The following is a 17371-nucleotide window of genomic DNA, read 5'->3' on the forward strand; positions in this document are numbered from 1 at the left end:
GCATTGTTCTTTCTTCGACATTTAAGAGCACACAAAAGATTTTTTTTCCACCCCTTGAGAATCAAACTATTTCCGGGCTTCCCCTTTGGCATATAATCCTCAGAAATATAGAGGGTTCGTATTGCACAAAAATTGATATCTGCCGTAATGATCGTGAACGCACTGGATTGCCCAATCGAGGGTGGTGTGCCAAGCTTTGGCATTCGTTTTGCCTCTAAGCGAAACAGGTAAGATGTGCTGTAATTGAATATTGATGTCAGTTTTAATTACGAGGTAAGAGAGGATATCTGCGCCAGCGTGCGGGTCTTTCTTAACACGCACATGCGAAGATGTGCAAAGACATTGTCCCGAGTTGGAAAAAGATGTTAAAGCTCTTTATAAGGCTAAATAAGTCCGATAATATTCTTCAAAATGTATCGTGTTTGTAGCACTGAAAAAAATATCTGAAAAGGCGAATTTTTTAGTTTGGTTCTTATGTTCTCACTGAGAAATAAAGTGGAGAGAGACTCCCGGCGGAGACTGAAATGAAAAAGTAACTCGGAGGAAGTGCAAACCAGGAACTTCCACCCTCTGCTGGAAGTTCACTCCTCAAGACAAAGAAAAGGACTTTAGAATCGACCACACGACGCCGTGGAAGGAACTGGAGATTCAGACTCTGATGTCGTGTTTGATCTTGAAGAGCCGTCTGGAGTAAAAAAAAGGGGGGGATAAGTTTTAATACAAACATGCAACATCAGTATATATTCGACTGAAATGTGTTGTCGTTTTAGCTATCACCCTCTTTGGGAAGGGTCAGGCAAGATTACTCTCACATCACTGCGGGAGGGGCTACGTGTCTCCTCCAGTTTACAAAGCTTTTCCCGGCAAGCATCTGTATCGAACCTGGGGAGGACCCTTAAAACAATGTACCAGTATTTAAAACAAACTCTTAAGCTCCTATTTCTGATGCGAATAGCACCACACGCCCCTCCCTTCACCCATCAGATATTAAGTGACCACGAACGGCGTCACCACGTCCCAGTGCTTAATTAGGACCATTAGGAGGCGCTTTCCAACGGGCGCATGCGCAAACATGGCGGTTTAAAGCCCACAAACAAGGTGTTTCTTCAAGATGTACGAAGGTGCGAACAGTCCTCCCGTTACACGGAAAGGTGAAAAGGGGACGACCGTTTTCCACAATTTAGTGAGGTAGGACAGTGTTCCTCAGTAATATACGTAGGAGCTGAAAAAAAAGCTGTTTGTGTTACCCTAATTTTTAAATATTGTGTGCTCCTGTAGAGCTCAGCCCCAAATTCGTCATAAACTTTAGACAATGCAGGGTTGGTTGGCATTTATACATTTTTGTTATGAAAGCGTTTTGGTACTGATAAACAGGCTTCTGTCAAGATGGTTCAATTGCCCTTGTGGTGTGGGTCTTAAAGGCCATAGGAAGACACACATTCCTACATGAGAGATCCATATTTGACGTCTCCAGCATTAGACATGGTGCAGTATAGGGATGAGCCCCATTCACTGTCTGGAGTATTATATGGCTGTGGTGATTGATGCTGATAATACACATCTCCACACCTCATCCCATGAGCACTTAACTGATTTAAGATCCGGCTTTATAGTGGGCCCAGTGCTTGATATTGACTCCCTATTGGCCTAGAAAGTTATTTTTTGCTTTCTGACTCTTGCCTCATGGGGATGACCACTATCTTGTTGATAGATTGTGGAATTATGTTTTATTTACATTATGTTTATTTTGCTGTTGCTTATCGCAACAGGAGAGGCACAAGTATCAAAAATGTGATCATCATAATACCGTGCACTGAAATCACACACCATCAACAAGAGCGAGCCAGTCCTTAAAGTCAACACCAACACCTCCCACTCCATTAATGCTAGTGGTCACCAAAACAGTCATTGTCTTGAGCTGGTTTTCTTCTACTGTTACCAAAAGAGAGACAGGACTGCAATTCATCAGTAAGGAGTCCCTTTCCTTGGTGGATGTTGTCCATGCTCATGTGCCAATTGCAGACATGTCACCCCAGTGATATCCGAAAGCAGGAGCTGTCTGATGACTGTAATCGGGGTCCTCCCGGATGCCCAGCTGTGTTAGTACCAATAGCTGCTGCATGTGTGAAAGTGATCCATCGGATTGTCCCTCTGACAGAGTAGTTAGTTACATGCGATCGAAGAGCCCTGGGTCACTTAGAGTAACTCCATTCATTAGTAGTAGCATTTCTGTAGCCTGATGATCCTGGATGGAAGGATTATGGGTGTTCTAGCAACAATCTTGAAGAAGATCTCAGACCACTTTCCTCCCCCCTTTTTCAAAGAGTTACAGCATAGACGGCTGTTATTAAAATCGAGAAATATGCATAACTTAAAGGCAGCGCACTTGTCTTGCAAATACAGCCTCATGAGTATACAATTCCCTTTTGTGTTGTCCCACTTTTTGTCATTTCATACTTGAGAGGTAACAATGAGTGCACAAAGGAAGGTGAGCCCTCAATATACGACAATGCCTCTTGAACGGACTCAAAGAGGCTGATCAGTTAACGCAGAACCATGCATGGTGCTCATAAAGATCTTCAGTGCTTTATCAAACCAAGTCAGATTAATCTTCTCACAGTATGCTGACACAGCTCTGGCGCCCATTAAAAAACACTGCAGTGTCCCAGCCACACCCAGAACCCACATTCATGCCACCAGTTTCACATCAGACTCCAACTCGCCGCAGCTTGGAGACGCCCTCTTTCTGCCGGCTCTCTGGGGATGATGTCACTCCTGAAGGCCTTGTAGCTCAGCAGCCTTTGCTGATCAGGATACTTCGAAAGGGAGAGTAGTCAGGGCTGGGCTGTGGGTTGGGAAGGCACCCTGTTGAGGGTGTGCATTCAGGACATTGCTACGTTCAGCTGAGAGTCAATTAATAGTCTGAAAATATGTCAAACCATACATTATCTGGATTTTCCATCAAGTGCCCTTTGTGCCAGCATGCAGCGAAACCTTCGAAATTGAAGCATACAGTATAGGACCGGCTGAAAGAAAATCAGCAAATATTCAAATAATTGAATTGTTCACAGAAATCTCTGCTGAAGAAAGATCAGTAATAAGGCAAACAGAAATGGGATTTAAAGCTTAGATGTCCTAAGAGAAATGCCAGGAAAAAGGGTTTTCAAGTGAAAGGTTAATTTAAGTTTGGGCTCATTGCTCCACGCAGCCCGGGTGAGATACAAATAACAAAACTTTAAATAAAAATAACTGCAGAGGGAAACTGACATTAATCTTTTTTAATAAAATTGTCCTTCTGTTACATTTTTGTAGCACTGAGATTAAAACTAGACAGAGTGGGCAATGTGCTCTTATATGTACATTGCATATCTTTATCATGACATCCCTGGATTTCTTCATTTAAATTCTGTACTTTTAACAGTATACACTAGCATGTTTCAGTTTACTTCCTCATATTGTAATGAAGAGGACAATAATGTATCAGTATTGTATATAGCTACTTCTCTATAGGTGTCTCAATGTTGCCCATCTTAAATTTATAGTTTTATTTTTTTGCTACCTGCTTGTAATCCACTTTCCTTTAAGAAAAAAACATGTCTTTTCCCTTCCTTTTTGTCATCCTGGCTGTGCGTTTAACGTGTCCTTAGCTGTAAAACTTGCATCACACTCAAAGGGTAATGTGATTACCTTCACAGCACAAAACATTTATTTTTCGTTTTAGCTTTGTATAAACCGCTAAAAGAATACATATGTAGGAAAAGTTTATTATTTATAATTTTCTCATTTTGTTTTAAAAATGTGCCTGACTATTTTAATTTGAAAAAGTGTTGATGTTTTCAGCAGAATAACTGGATACATTGTACTTACAGTATACCATATAAAGACGCCGTGTCTTTGTCTATCTCTGTCTGTGTATGCTTGTCTTCATCTTTCGGTATAACCTTGTGTCTGTCTGTTTATATCTATGGTAGTTCAAGTAGGGAGCTGCGTCAGCATGCGCAGGCTGCAAAGGAACAAGTAAAGGCTCCACAGCCGAAACATTGTGTTTCTTTTCTTCTCTTTTCCGAGCTTGTCTTTACTTTACTATGTTTGTCTGTCTACTGGGCTGTCTGTCTCCTCCATCACTGGCAAAGGTTGACCAGCCCAAGCTGCATGGGTGCTACTGCATGGTTTGATAGGGGAAAGATAGTGCTGAAAGATTAAAAAGCTATAAATTGTGCAAATAATTAAGTCACAAACAGTTTCCATTTTAACACATCTCTTCGCTAGGAGACAGTTTCAAGTTATAACTTGTGTGGAGTCTTACAAGTTGGTCTTCACATCAGCTTTGCAGACCTACGGAGCTGTGCTAACATCCTGTCAAGTGGAGAGAGCAGTCTGGGAAAACAGCCACGCTTTCTCAGGAGCTGACAGACTGAAGCAGAGTGGACAGGAAGGCAAAGGCTTTGAGCGACGTCTGGACTGGATGCTGTGAGTTACAACCACGTTTTGTTTTGTCCTTTAACTCAAAATAAAGTTAATTCAATTTGAAAACCAGTCGCATTGCATATTTTGGAAATAGGGTAAAGATCATGTTTTGGTATCGTGTGCATAGTAGGCTGTGAGCATCTGTAAAAGCAGTAGAAATGAGAAACAGTAAATGTACAGGATCAATAGTACATCCAACTTACTTTTATACCAGCAGTAATTGTTATTGGTTATTTTAAGGTGCTTTGCATTAAAATCCTTGGGATTCTATAAGGAAGATAGACATTCATTTGGACTGGCTGTGTATTTTATTACAATAGCATTCAGATATTCTGACCATCATCCTCACGCAATTTGCAGTTTGTACCTTAAAATACACCATTTGCCAAATAAAAATGTTCAGAAGTTTTCCAGAGTAAACTACATCATGCATCACCATAAGTGTTGGTTGATGAAGGTTTTATTGCCAAGCTCTGGCACAAAAGTTACTCGAGTTGTCTCCCTGCAACATTGTTACCCAGTGCCCTTATAACTCTAAGTTTATCCACTTACACAAGGACTTAGAACAATATAAAATTATGTGACCATTCTTATTCAGCACCAAGTCTGAAAACTGTTTGTTCAGAGTTACTGCAAGACCATAAAAATAAAACACAATGTGGGTCATTCACCTCTGCTGTTATAGTTGCAAGAACATTGGAGCTATATAACAGAAGCAATACAGCTCTCCTCTACCAGTTACCCCCTGTCCTTACCCCTGCACTGTGAAGCAGCTGCTGATGCAGATGTACTGTGATGGCCACAGTCAGGAGCTCTGTGCTTTGTTACGAGATGATCCCATATCACAACACCTTCCTCTGCACACACACCAGCCATGTGTTTCTGTAACTAGTACACAGAGCCGTTTATTTAGTTTGTCTTCTGCACTCTTTGCTTTACACATTCAAGGAATCTGTTGCGTCCTTAGTTTTCAAAATGCCTTTTGTTAATTTTATGATTAACCATCACAAGATGGTAACAAATTATCCTTCAAAAAATGTTATTTCCCCAGCAAATTTTAATTACATGTCTGTTTCATCGGTGCCATCACTGTGAATTATTTTGTTTTTTATTTCTTATGTAGTTATACAAAGTTTGTGTATTAACACAACGTATTTTGTCAATTACTCTTTTAAATATTTTGCTCCCAGGGTACTGTGTACATATACTGTATATCTTTGGATTTTAATTATGTAAAATTTAAAGTATAGCCTTTTGGGGTAAGTCTATGAAGTGGAATGTTAATTATATAGGATTCAGATCTCAGGGGAACAATGATTTATAGAGCCTAAGAGCACCCACAATATGAGCTGGAAACCAGTCCCTTTAATATAACTGTCAAAATGTTTGACACTGACAGCATGAAACCTTTTGAAGTGTCCTCTCTATTGAGGAAGCTGTATCTATAAAACTTACATTTCTTCCTGAAACATGCACAGTCACTGGGTGAGATCCAGGGCTCTTATCTCTTACCCAGATGTTTTACATCATCTGTCTGGAACCAGGATGCAAAAGAGCAAACCTTAAGGGAAACTTGCCTGTAACTGAGATCTCGCGAAAGGCACTGGGCCACTCTGGGCTTCACACCTGCAGCAGAACATGTGGAATGATGATCATGTGGTTCTCCGTTCAGGCCTCTTGCAAGTATTTAACAATGTTAATGGCCGCCGAGGCACGAAAATGACATCACCGAATGCATCCTGAGAAAATACGTAAATCATGAGTGGTCTTCCCTGGAGAGTGCTGCATTCGCTGTATGTAACAGGGTGTGGCAAGACCAGAGACCACACGATTTTCAGGACTTCACTGAGTGTGGGAAAGATGGGGGTGGTATTTGAAAAGAACGCAAAGACAAAGACTCTTGATGTCTTGTTTTTGTCTTGCTGTCTGCCTGTTTTTGAGCATGGCTGTTATGCATTGTGTACTTTGTAAAAAGTGCACACTGAAGAGGAAGATGAAATGCGTGTCCTATGCACCAAGAACATGAACAAAACAGGTACAAACACAACAGTGTCTGGTAGTCTGGCCTTTGGCATCATGCAGAGTCTGACAAAGACCCTCATGCACGAGGTTGATTTTTACACTAGGAGCACTTAAGAGTTAGGGGATGAATTAGCTGTGTTTTGGGGTGCCACTTAGAATATTAGACATCCTCTATGATTCTGTGATGCAAGTTCAGAGTGACATTACTGCCACTGTGCACTATCTCTGCGTGCCAGTCTAGACAGTAAACTAGGAGGCACCACAGATCAAGGCAGTGCCATTCCAAAGATAAGACCCCCCCCAGCCCTGAGCGTGTGAGCAGAGAGAGTTCAACTGAGGCTGCGAGAGACGGCCACTGTCTTAGGTTTTGTTTTCCATTACAGTAAAACATCGTCCTGTGGAGAAACTCCTAAAACAAATTTGACTTGACTTCTTTGGCTGTAGCTAATATCATCTGTGGGTCTGGGGTTTCAAAACATAAAATAGGAGTGACATGAAAATAACCCACTAGTATCTGCATCTTATCATTAGATACAATGCCAAGACTTGTTCATAACTAAATAATTTTGGACCATTCAGTATATTTGAAGTTCAGTGGTTCAGCATTGGTGAGGAGAACAGAGACTGGGAACCTAAACAGAAACTAAAATCATTGATTTTGCTGAAGGCAAAGGCAAGAAGCGCCCCACTTCAAGTGAAAAACAGCAAGAACAATGTGCTTCCCTTTCTTCGTCATGCAGGGAAAACTGACGAAGTGCTGTAATTAAGATAGACAAAAGGCTAAGGAATGAAGCTTCAGAGAAATCGGTGGAAAACCAAAAGCCAGAAGCCCTTATTGCAGCCCCTACTGTTATGTATTGCAGCCCCTACTGTTAACTGTAGTGCAGAACAATGAGAAGCGATATAGCTGGGAAAGGCCGTTACATAAACACAATGTGCCTTTAAAGAGGACAAAGGGGAGCAGTATTTATTACATGTTTCAGGGATGCTTTTCTCAGCTTTTGTTCCAAATATTTGGACTCAACAGCACCACAATAGGGTTTCAAAGTCTTACTGGAAACTTGAGCACTGATTTCTCTCTTGTGATCACTGAGCAGAGAATTGTGTCTTATATAAAATTGTGTTCCAGAATTCCCTGCCTAGCAACTATGTGCTGCATGCATTGAGGGTATTAGAGCAACAACGCACTTGAAAGTGAGATGCTAATTTGACACCTGCTTAAGCCCATAGCCTTGTGTGTGATCATTTTCTGTCATACCGGGCACTCTCCAAACCGCCCAGCGCTTTGTTACCCTTGACACCCACGCTTTTGTTGGGGCGACTTTAGCAGTGAGTCTTGTTATGTAGCACCTTGGTATTCGTGCGAGTCTGTCACAGGGAGGAGGCTGGCTCTCTGCACTTGGGGTTACAGGGAAAGAAAGAAAGAAAGAGCAGACTGGAGTAAAGCAATGAGGAAGTTACTATAGTGCCTCTTGGAGAGGCTTTGTGTTCAGTTTAATAACGAGTCACGGAAAATCTTTGCAACGCAGCACGTGATGAGACTGCTTGTTGCGTAATAATGCAGCCTATTGCATGACAAGGCAAACGGTTGCATGACACAGCAGTGTGTTATATGATACAACAGCCTGTTACTTGAATGACCATGGCTGGGTCAAAACGGGGTATTGAGCACCCAGTCAGGAACTGTATTGAGCTCCTGGGTATTGAAATCGTTCTAACTAAGCACTGTATCTGTAGTAATGATCTTCAATCCTCCATCTGTCCATTTCCACTCTGCTTTTCCTGGTGAGGGTCACGGTTACAGCAGGCCAGTAGATCAGCCCAGACTTCCCTGTCCCCAGCAACAGATTCCAGCTCCTCCTGGGGGTCCCCAGGCGCTCCCAAGCCAGCGGAGAGATATAATCCCTCCAGCGTGTCCTGGGTCTGCCACGGGGTCTCCGCCCAGTGGGACGTGCCTGGAACAGCTCCAGCAGAAGCCAGACTGGGGGTCATCCTTATGAGATGCCCAAACCACCTCCTCACCTCTACATATGTGTAGTTTGTGGCACGCTTGTTTGAGACTTCTGATGAATCTAAAGTAGCAAGTTCTGTGCTTTTTTTCCATCAACACATCAAATGCCTTATAACTGTCACAGCCTTTTATCAGGAACATGGTGAATTGATGGGAACTGTTCCACTGCTTCTATACTGACCCAGAAAGATCTAGAATAGCAAAGTGCTGTGTTGTTGAAATATAAGCATTGCAACACAACAACTGTGTCAATGCCAGGTGAAGTGCTCCCAAGGCAATGTAACTGCAGTACTTGTACTATGTACAGTAAGTGTCATACCTGCTCTTGGAAAAGGCCTCGAAATTCCACCGTGACCCCTAATGCATCAGGTGGATCTCCTAATCTGGCCAGTACCACCTGCTGTGGTAGGAGATCTGTCCCACCTGCACGCAGTCGGCTCAGGGCTATTTAAGGTCTGTTTTTGTAGAGCCTTCCAGGTTTGACTGCATTTACTCTAGCACTGCTTTTCTAAGTTTCCCTGGCCGTGGATTTTTCCCTGTGTCTTCTGGTTTCCACCTTTCGCCTGCCTTCCGATTACGGCTCTGGTGTTTTGTTTTCTCACCTCCTTGCTACTGCTGGCTTACTGTTAAAAAATCCCAATGGCAGCATGCTCACCGTTCTCATTCCACTCAAGGTATGCTCACCTTTTAGAGACTACACGGGTGTGGAATTCCTGTCGTGTGGATTATTTTTCCGAATGTCACCCAACTCCCTGCACAGGCCTGAAAGTGTCTGTGGTGGGTTTTCTGTGCAGTGGAGATGGAGTTCCACCTTGTCCCACTTGGGTTCAAGCGCACAGAGTTCTAGCCTGTCAGCCGGGCGTGAAAGGACTGCCTTCTGTGGGATTAAGACAAGCCCTGCAGCATGTAGGCTGTTGTTATCAGGTACAAGACCTGGGTCATGAACTCAAATTAAGGGACTCGGAGCTGGATCTCATCCCATTCTTCAAATAAGATCCATGCTTTCATTCCAGACTCGGGGGGAAAAAAAAAAACAATTTGCCTGCTGGCACATATCGTAAGAAGGTGCACAAGTTTGTTTTCACTTCTCTGGGATCAAGTGAAAAAGTGCATTGACAAGTTAGACTAGTGTCAACCTTGTGATTCTGAATAGGTCAGGTCAGGGGAAAAACTAAAGCAATAGGAATACAAAGGTAAAATAATACTACTTTTACTCCTCTTGAAAAAAGTGAAAATGCTAGAAACTAGCTGGTGCCAAAATCTTTGTACACCGCCTACCTCAAATGCCGTGACTCACAAATTGCAGAAACACAGCTAGCATTCTCGCAATCATCTGATATTGGTAAAACGGTCCAAAATTCATAGTGCTTGGTGGGTTTTTAAGATACACGTCATCGTAAGAGAATTATTACCTGCATAATATTTGACAGGCCTTGAGAGAGCCGATGATCCATACACAGCTTTTCTCTCATGGCCTACTCAGCATGATACAGCTTGTCAGTGCTTCGCACTGCCAGTTAAATTAAGCAGTGGTTTTTACAGTCTTCATCTAGGCATGTTGTAGAGCAGTGTATTTGTAGAAAACTTGTTGACTTGCAGATATCTTTGCAAATTTCTTCCCATCTCAAATTTGGGTTGCTAAAAAAAAAATATTCAGTTGACCACAATTCTTATAGCTTATAAATTTGAATTGTTTGTAAGTGTTGTCAGGCACAATAAGAGCAATTTATGTATTATAGTGTTGGAGATTTGAAAATATTCATTATTTATTTCAATTTTTTTCATGACCTGAATATGGTGTATGGGGATATTACACAACAGATTATCTTTGCTAACATCTGTTATGCACTCTGTACAACAAGGAAACAGATTCTGATAATTCAAGCATTCTGAGCTAAAGAATATGTTCAAACTTGCGTTCAAAGCCAAACATTTCACATTTTATCTTTTAAGTCAGCATAGTTTTGTATTTCTTTAAACATGATGCATAATGAAAACCAAATGATGAATTTTCTTTCATCAGAGGAGAGGAACCTGCTCATCCAAAGCTTTGTTAAAATAGAGGTTTTTAAAATCACCCCCTTTTTTAGATTTTAGAGCATCACCACAAAAGCAAAATAAAAAGCAATTACCACGATGCATTGTAAGAGTACAGTGCAACAGCCTAATTGCGCAAAAAGTACTATTATTCTAAAAAGTTGACACATATATTGCTTGCAAAAGGAGCTCAATACAGTGCAATTTAAATTAAGCATTATATTGCTTCAATATTGACAGCCCTGGTTCAGCTGTAACGAAAGAAAAATGAGAAAAACAATAACAACAACAAAACTCCCAGCCCTTTTTTTTCTCTCAAGAGGATACACCTAGTGTGGAATTAATTCAAGTCCAAGAGTCAAACCGGTCTTTTGGAAGATGAGTTCATTCCTTTAGCTGAAACATCCCCACTCAGCACTGCAAGTCCTACCTTGTCAAAAAAGAAGAAATGAATTGTGATGATTGGGGCGTAGGAGGAACACAATTGCTGGGTTTTTTTCCCAGAAACATTTTTATTGCTCCTCAAGGCTGTTGGTTCAAAGAAGAAAAAACACCTTTTACACCTGTTATAAAATTATGACAGAACCCAGATACTGAGCTTTTCTTCAACAATCCAGAATTCCCGTTCCAATGGTGTCTCAAGCCCATGTGTGCAGCTTCATGGCTATCCCTGAGGGCTTGCTTTTTGTGGAGATCTGACCTGAAATTGATTAAATGTTTTGAAATGGAAGAAAAACACGAGGAGAGGGAATCTTGGCACTCCTCCTGAAAAACACATCTGTTGCAATGGGAATTTCAGTGAGAGTTTAGTCAAGTGATCGCAGCCTTGTCCATTTCCTGAGGGGCTTCTTGGCCTTCTTGCTCAGGTGGAGAATTACAGGAATAAACATTGTGTTATTCCATCAAGAATCGCACAACTGTTACCCATGGTAAACCGAGGTATAATCCTGCAGCAATCAAATGTAATCTACACATGCTTTATTCTGCTTTATTTTACATGTAATTTACTTCAGTTCTAAGACATTGCCGTTGTCATCCTTACTCACCTCAGAAAGGGTTGAGTTTAGTATATCATTGTCTCAGTTGTACTTTAGCGTGCCTGAACCAAGTCCAGTCCTGATTCTGGAGAGCTAATGTGTCTGCGGGTTTTCATTGAGCTATAGTTAGAATACAAATGTACACTAAAGACAAATGCTGTTATAAACAAGACATTGAAGAACCCTAGGTAGAAGAACAAACTGGACCAGAGTCTCTCCATCACAAGACAGGACCACCAGTCCATCACAAGACATAATAATAATAAACTTTATTTTTTTCCCTTTAAAGTTGGCTTCTCAATGTGCTTTACAGAACGGCAACAACAAGGAAAAAATACATAAGATATGCGCAATGAAGAAACACAATGAGAGGAAACAGTAGATGGGGGTACTGAATACGATAGGAGCAAAGGGATGAAGAACAGAACCAGTTAAAGAAGAATGTTTTGAGTTTAGATTTGAAAGAGTTTAGGTAAGGTGACTCTCTGATATCCTTAGGAATGGAGTCCCAGAGTTTTGAGGCATAACAGGAGAAGGCCCTGTAACCCATAGAGTGTATATGGGCTTGGGGGACAGATAGGAGACCAGAATTAGAAGAGTGAATGTTGCGAGGTGGGGAGCAGGAAAGATAGGAGCTCCGAGAGGTAGCCGTGCACAGCCTTAGAGGTGAGGATGAGGATTTTGTAGTCAATATGAAACCTGACAGTAAGCCAGTGCAAGGACTCTAGGATATGTCAGAGATGCAATTAGAGAGAGGAGATAGCCGCATCAGTGTCAGGTTTGGTATGGAAGTAGATTTGAGTATCAGCAGTATGGAAGTGATAGCTGAGGCCATGTGATCTTAAAAGCTGTCCAGTTTCAGAGCTAAATCCGGCAAGAAAGACAAAGTGACGATCGGTGAAGTAAGACGTGAACCATTTAAGGCCAGTGTCAGGATGAGAAAGTAAGATATCATGGTTAACAGTGACGAAAGCAGCACTGAGGTCAAGAAGACTGATGATAGAAAGATAACCAGAATCGGAAGCTATTAGAAGATCATTAGTGACTTTGGGCAGGTCAGACAAGACAGGATCGCACCCTGGGCAGGATGCCAGTCCATCACAGGGCACCCAGACTCATACAGGGGATGGGGAGGCAGCATACCTATGGAATGTGAAAGGAGACCAGAGCACCTTGAGAACACCTACACCAAAAACTCAACACAGAGGGCACCCCAGCCCAAAACTGATTTCAGGACCTAGGAGATGGGCGACAGCATCACAAGCCATTTTGTGTGGGTCATTCCCAAAGCCAGCTACTGGCACCGAATGTCCATGCTGTCCTTCCATCCACTTCAGATACGACTGAGCAGAGATATGCTTTTTCCCAGGCTGAAAAATAGCATGCCACCACAGAGATATAGAGAGCTTGGGGGGGACATCAGAGTTTCTACATTCCTTCCCAAAATAAACACCAACAGAAGAACGCTGTGGTTTTAAAATAAACTGAGAGCAGTGGCACTAGGCCAAACCCAGATAGAGTATTGTCATTTAATTAAATGATCTTGAGGTGTGCCTGTTGCAATCATCAAAGCTAATTGCCTCTGTGTAATTTGTGTGGCAGACACATTCTCTGAAGAGCAAGGTTCATTCTGCGAACACTCCACAGCGATTTCCCCATATTCAGGATCGATCTAGCTGAAAACATTGGTGTGCAAGCAGTGACATGACCCCATGGAGCGGGTTCATGTACATAGTGTAGCTTCCATGCATATACTACAGTCCTGGATGACTTAGCTTGTGATAGTCTCTGGCTATGCCAAGACTGCAGTAATGCAGCTTTTCTTTTCCCTCTTTCATAGAGACTCCTGACACTTTGTCAGTGCATTGGTTTCTAAAACAGACATAAAACAAGCAGGGCTCTGGCAGTGCATCTGTTCTGACAAAGCCCACAAAGCCTCATGGTCTAAACATCCAGTCCTTTGCAAGATCTCAAGCTGTCTCTTTAATGGAAAGCCTAGAACCAATCACATTGAATGGACCTGGTCCTGGAGCTCCGATGTCTAACCTAAAGAGCTGAGAGAAGCTCTAGTTCTTATACTGCTCTAGTTCAGATAGTAACCAGCTGGTTTAGCTTGTTAAGAGCTGATGAACAAGCTGAACTGAAACCCCACGGACACACTGGCCCTCCAAGAACAAGACTGAGAAGAGGACAGAGGCGTAGGGCTAATATTGTTTTCCTCACATTTCACTTCTGCACATGTGCTGTTTGTATATTGTCACGCATTTTTCAAAACATTTGTTAGCAGTTTTGCCAGTATTCGTGACAAAACGACAATTGTACCGGTGCCATGTTGTATGTAGTTTAGTTCTGACTCGATTCTAACATTGGCTCAGTCACTTTCTCTTTGATGTTCTGCTGCTCCTGCCCTCCCCAGTCCTGGGAGAGAGCAGAATACTGTGATGTCACAGCATGGACAGGATCCAGCCTTTCAACAGTAGATGAAAACACTTGCCAGGCAGATTGCTGATGAGCAGCCCGGTCGTGCGTGAGAGAAACATAAACTGATAAAAACAAAACCCAACAAGTGGGTTTGGAGAGATAAGCACAGCACAAAGTCTAGAAGGAAAGCAGTAGCGATACAGTACGATACAGGCTTGCCATGTTTTTGCAGATAACAGCACTGTGAAGGTTTCAATACCTGAAGCTCTGCGAGCAGGTGTCATACACTAGTTGATTTGAGAAAAATTAAAAATGCAAGGAAATCGCAATTGTCATTTTAGATCATAAATCTGGTTTTAGATGATGTTTTTATCTTGGTTTCAATAAAAATATCAGAATGGTAACAAAATAACCAAGCACATTGTAACGATTTTCCTAATCCAGATCCCACAATCGTTAGACCTGTGCCAGTCTTTCATTTATTCAATAAGTACTTGGGCTGAAATGAAGTTTGGTGTGCTTGGATTGATACAGTGAATTGCTTTTTTCATGTTTACGGTTTGTCTGCGATGAGGTTAAACATGTTAGAGAGCGCGTACAGTCAACTGGCCTTAGTGTAAGAGATCAGTGTTCCTTGTATAATGAATTCAGCCCTTATCACTAATGCATTTCACGTGCAAAGGCTCTGGCGTGTCTTTTTAACACGGCAAAATTTCAGCCAGCTGTTGAGGACATGCAATTGTATTCTGGGGGGACTCATCCTGTCTTTGTTGGCTGGGATGTGGGCATTCCTGCCTTTTTGAGAGGCGTCTTGGGTTTTCAGCCCATAACGTGTTCTCCTGAAAGGGGATGTATTGTATAAGGCAGGAAGGCTTTGTCTATTAAAACAAATAAATAGCTGAGATAAATGATGTAAGTGAGAACTCTGCACCTGGTAGAGTCCTTAACCTTCAGAGTATACAGTCAGTGATCAGCATCAGACACACACTCAATCTTATTAAATCCCTACAATAAAAGTAGCATGATGGTCTACACACACCATGAGTTGGCTGGTCCACACCATTCCTCACCATTGTCTGTGGTTCATCTGACTTGGAGTTGGCCCTGATGAACAGCAGCCAGCTCATCACTCCCATCTGCTGCTCTGGTGTCTGGGCCACATCCACATCAGACTAACCTCAGCCAACTTCAGGTCACTCCTTGTGGATCGGCTCCTGTCTCGACAGTCAAACCCGCGATCAGTAAAACCTACCTCACCCATATCCGAACCGACCTGATCACCCAAAAACTCCCACGTCACTGAAGAAGTCAGGGGTCCTTTGATCTCTAGTGGAGTTCTGGCAGCCTTACAGTCAGGTGGCCATTTCCTCTCGGTGGGTAACAACCAAATAAACTTTCAGTATTCTATCCCAATAAACTTTCACCACAGTGCATTAATGAGGGTTCGAACAAACATCTGAATTATAACTGGAGAGATGTCATTGAAGAATCCAACCAAGGCATTCACAGAATTGACAGAACAACTATTTCAAATCAAAAACACTCAGATCATACTGTAGAAATACTTATATCATTGTACTATTATCTTCACCTGGTGTGGATTTGGGTCTCAGAGACTCAGTGCTTTGCGGGACTTTGCTGGAGGAAGACAACCCTGCCAGCATCAGTAATTCATCTAGGAATATTAATTTATATCTGGAATGTTTATAATGTGTGTAAGTGGAGAACAATGCCATAGGTTATCTCTAAACATAACGTAACTGTACAAATCTCAAATTTTAAGATAAAAAAGATGGTGAGTTCTCTACCATATGCCCACATATGAAAAGCCACCCATTTCTGAAAAAAACTGATCCTAAGGCCATCTTTTCCATTTCAGCAGAGGCTGAGACTTTCTCTTGATTCAGGTCTTTCTGCTCTGTTTTCTCTTACTAAAGGAAGTGTGGGTTGAGTTTGCACATTGTTGTGACTGCCTTTGTCTAATGCACAGATACCCCTACTTAATTGAGAAAAAATGATCTTTCCTTCCATTATAGAATAAATTGTTTTGTTTAGGATAATTCCTTTTGCTGTTCTGCAAGAGAATTGCACTGCTGTAAAAATAAACTAAAATCAAGACTGGATTAATCTTCTGGATATGTCTTTAGCTATTGGTTATAATAGAAATGCTCTGCAATTGTTTGGGACTTTTCACCTTTTATTTTACCATTTCAGTACTCACCTGATAATAATGCTGGAATCCCAGTTCTCTGGGATTATTCCAGATGAAACAGGGAGGTAGGAGGTATATCAATAGCAGGAGTGGCATGTTTCTGTTAAAAACAAAGAGAAAGTCTTAATCATTTCAACAGTTGCTTTTGCTTTATCCATCATGAGCAGCCGTTTAAAAACATCTTGTTCTTTACTCCAGGCTGAATGTGTGGAGTAAGACTGAGATGTAACACATGAGTGGTTTTTAATTTTGAGTGTTCTTTTCATCACACATGCTAGACGAGTGCCTGCCTGGAGGAACAGTCCATTTTTCTCACAGACTTTTATGCATATATAATGTGAATATTTAAGTGATCCCTTTAGAAGATCAAGGTACGAGAAACAGATACATCAGCACGTGCTTTGTGCTGGGGAATGTATGTACTGTATGTATGTGCTTCGGCAGCACATATGCTAAAATTGGAACGATAGAGAGAAGGATAATTACACTGAGCAAGGATGACACGCAAATTCGTGAAGCGGTCCATTTTTTTTCAGCAATTTCCCTTTGGGATCAATAAAGTCTTATCTATCTATAATATCCTCAGACCAGTGTACTTGTTTTAATCACAGCAAGAGTTTCAGTGAGGATGGAAGGTGACCATGATCGCGAAGTCCATCTCGGGAAATGCTAAACTCCTGTTCCTTTCTGTCAGTGTGGGAAGGGATTTTCAGCCATGCCCTTGGCAGCAGTCTCTCTCTGTTGCAGGACTTGGCCAGGCAAGTCTGAGTACTCTGCCCGACCAGGGCTGGGCTCCGTCTGCCCTACCTTTCAGACACAAGAATATTTCCACCCACTGCTGGAGATGAACAAGCAGTTAGATGAGGGGAAAACAGAAAGTGACTCCTAAGGGATGGAGATTAATTGGTTTCTGATGTTTATTTGTGCATTTGTGGCAAACAAATCCCCTTCATCTTTCCACTATTGGACCAGAGGTGACAGCTAATCAGTTTGGAAATATGGAAATATAGAAATGTAATGGATACCTTACATCGGCATTTGACTTAATGAATTCACCTGTATTTTTAAGACTGGCAAATTTAATTTAATGAGGAATAACACCGTCCATGAATAAAATGCTTTGCGAATGTTTGAGTTATAGGTATAATAAGTTTTGGCTTAACC

At 41.8% G+C, this 17371-nt stretch overlaps 1 pseudogene; it reads left to right on the forward strand.

The window, feature by feature from the left end:
• The first annotated feature begins 16639 nt into the window (after nt 1-16639).
• Nucleotides 16640-16739, forward strand: LOC148644334 (U6 spliceosomal RNA; annotated as a pseudogene).
• Nucleotides 16740-17371: the final 632 nt, after the last annotated feature.

The sequence above is a fragment of the Lepisosteus platostomus genome, chromosome 20 (genome assembly GCF_059453375.1).
Source record: "Lepisosteus platostomus isolate fLepPlt1 chromosome 20, fLepPlt1.hap1, whole genome shotgun sequence".
Taxonomy (NCBI): domain Eukaryota; kingdom Metazoa; phylum Chordata; class Actinopteri; order Semionotiformes; family Lepisosteidae; genus Lepisosteus; species Lepisosteus platostomus.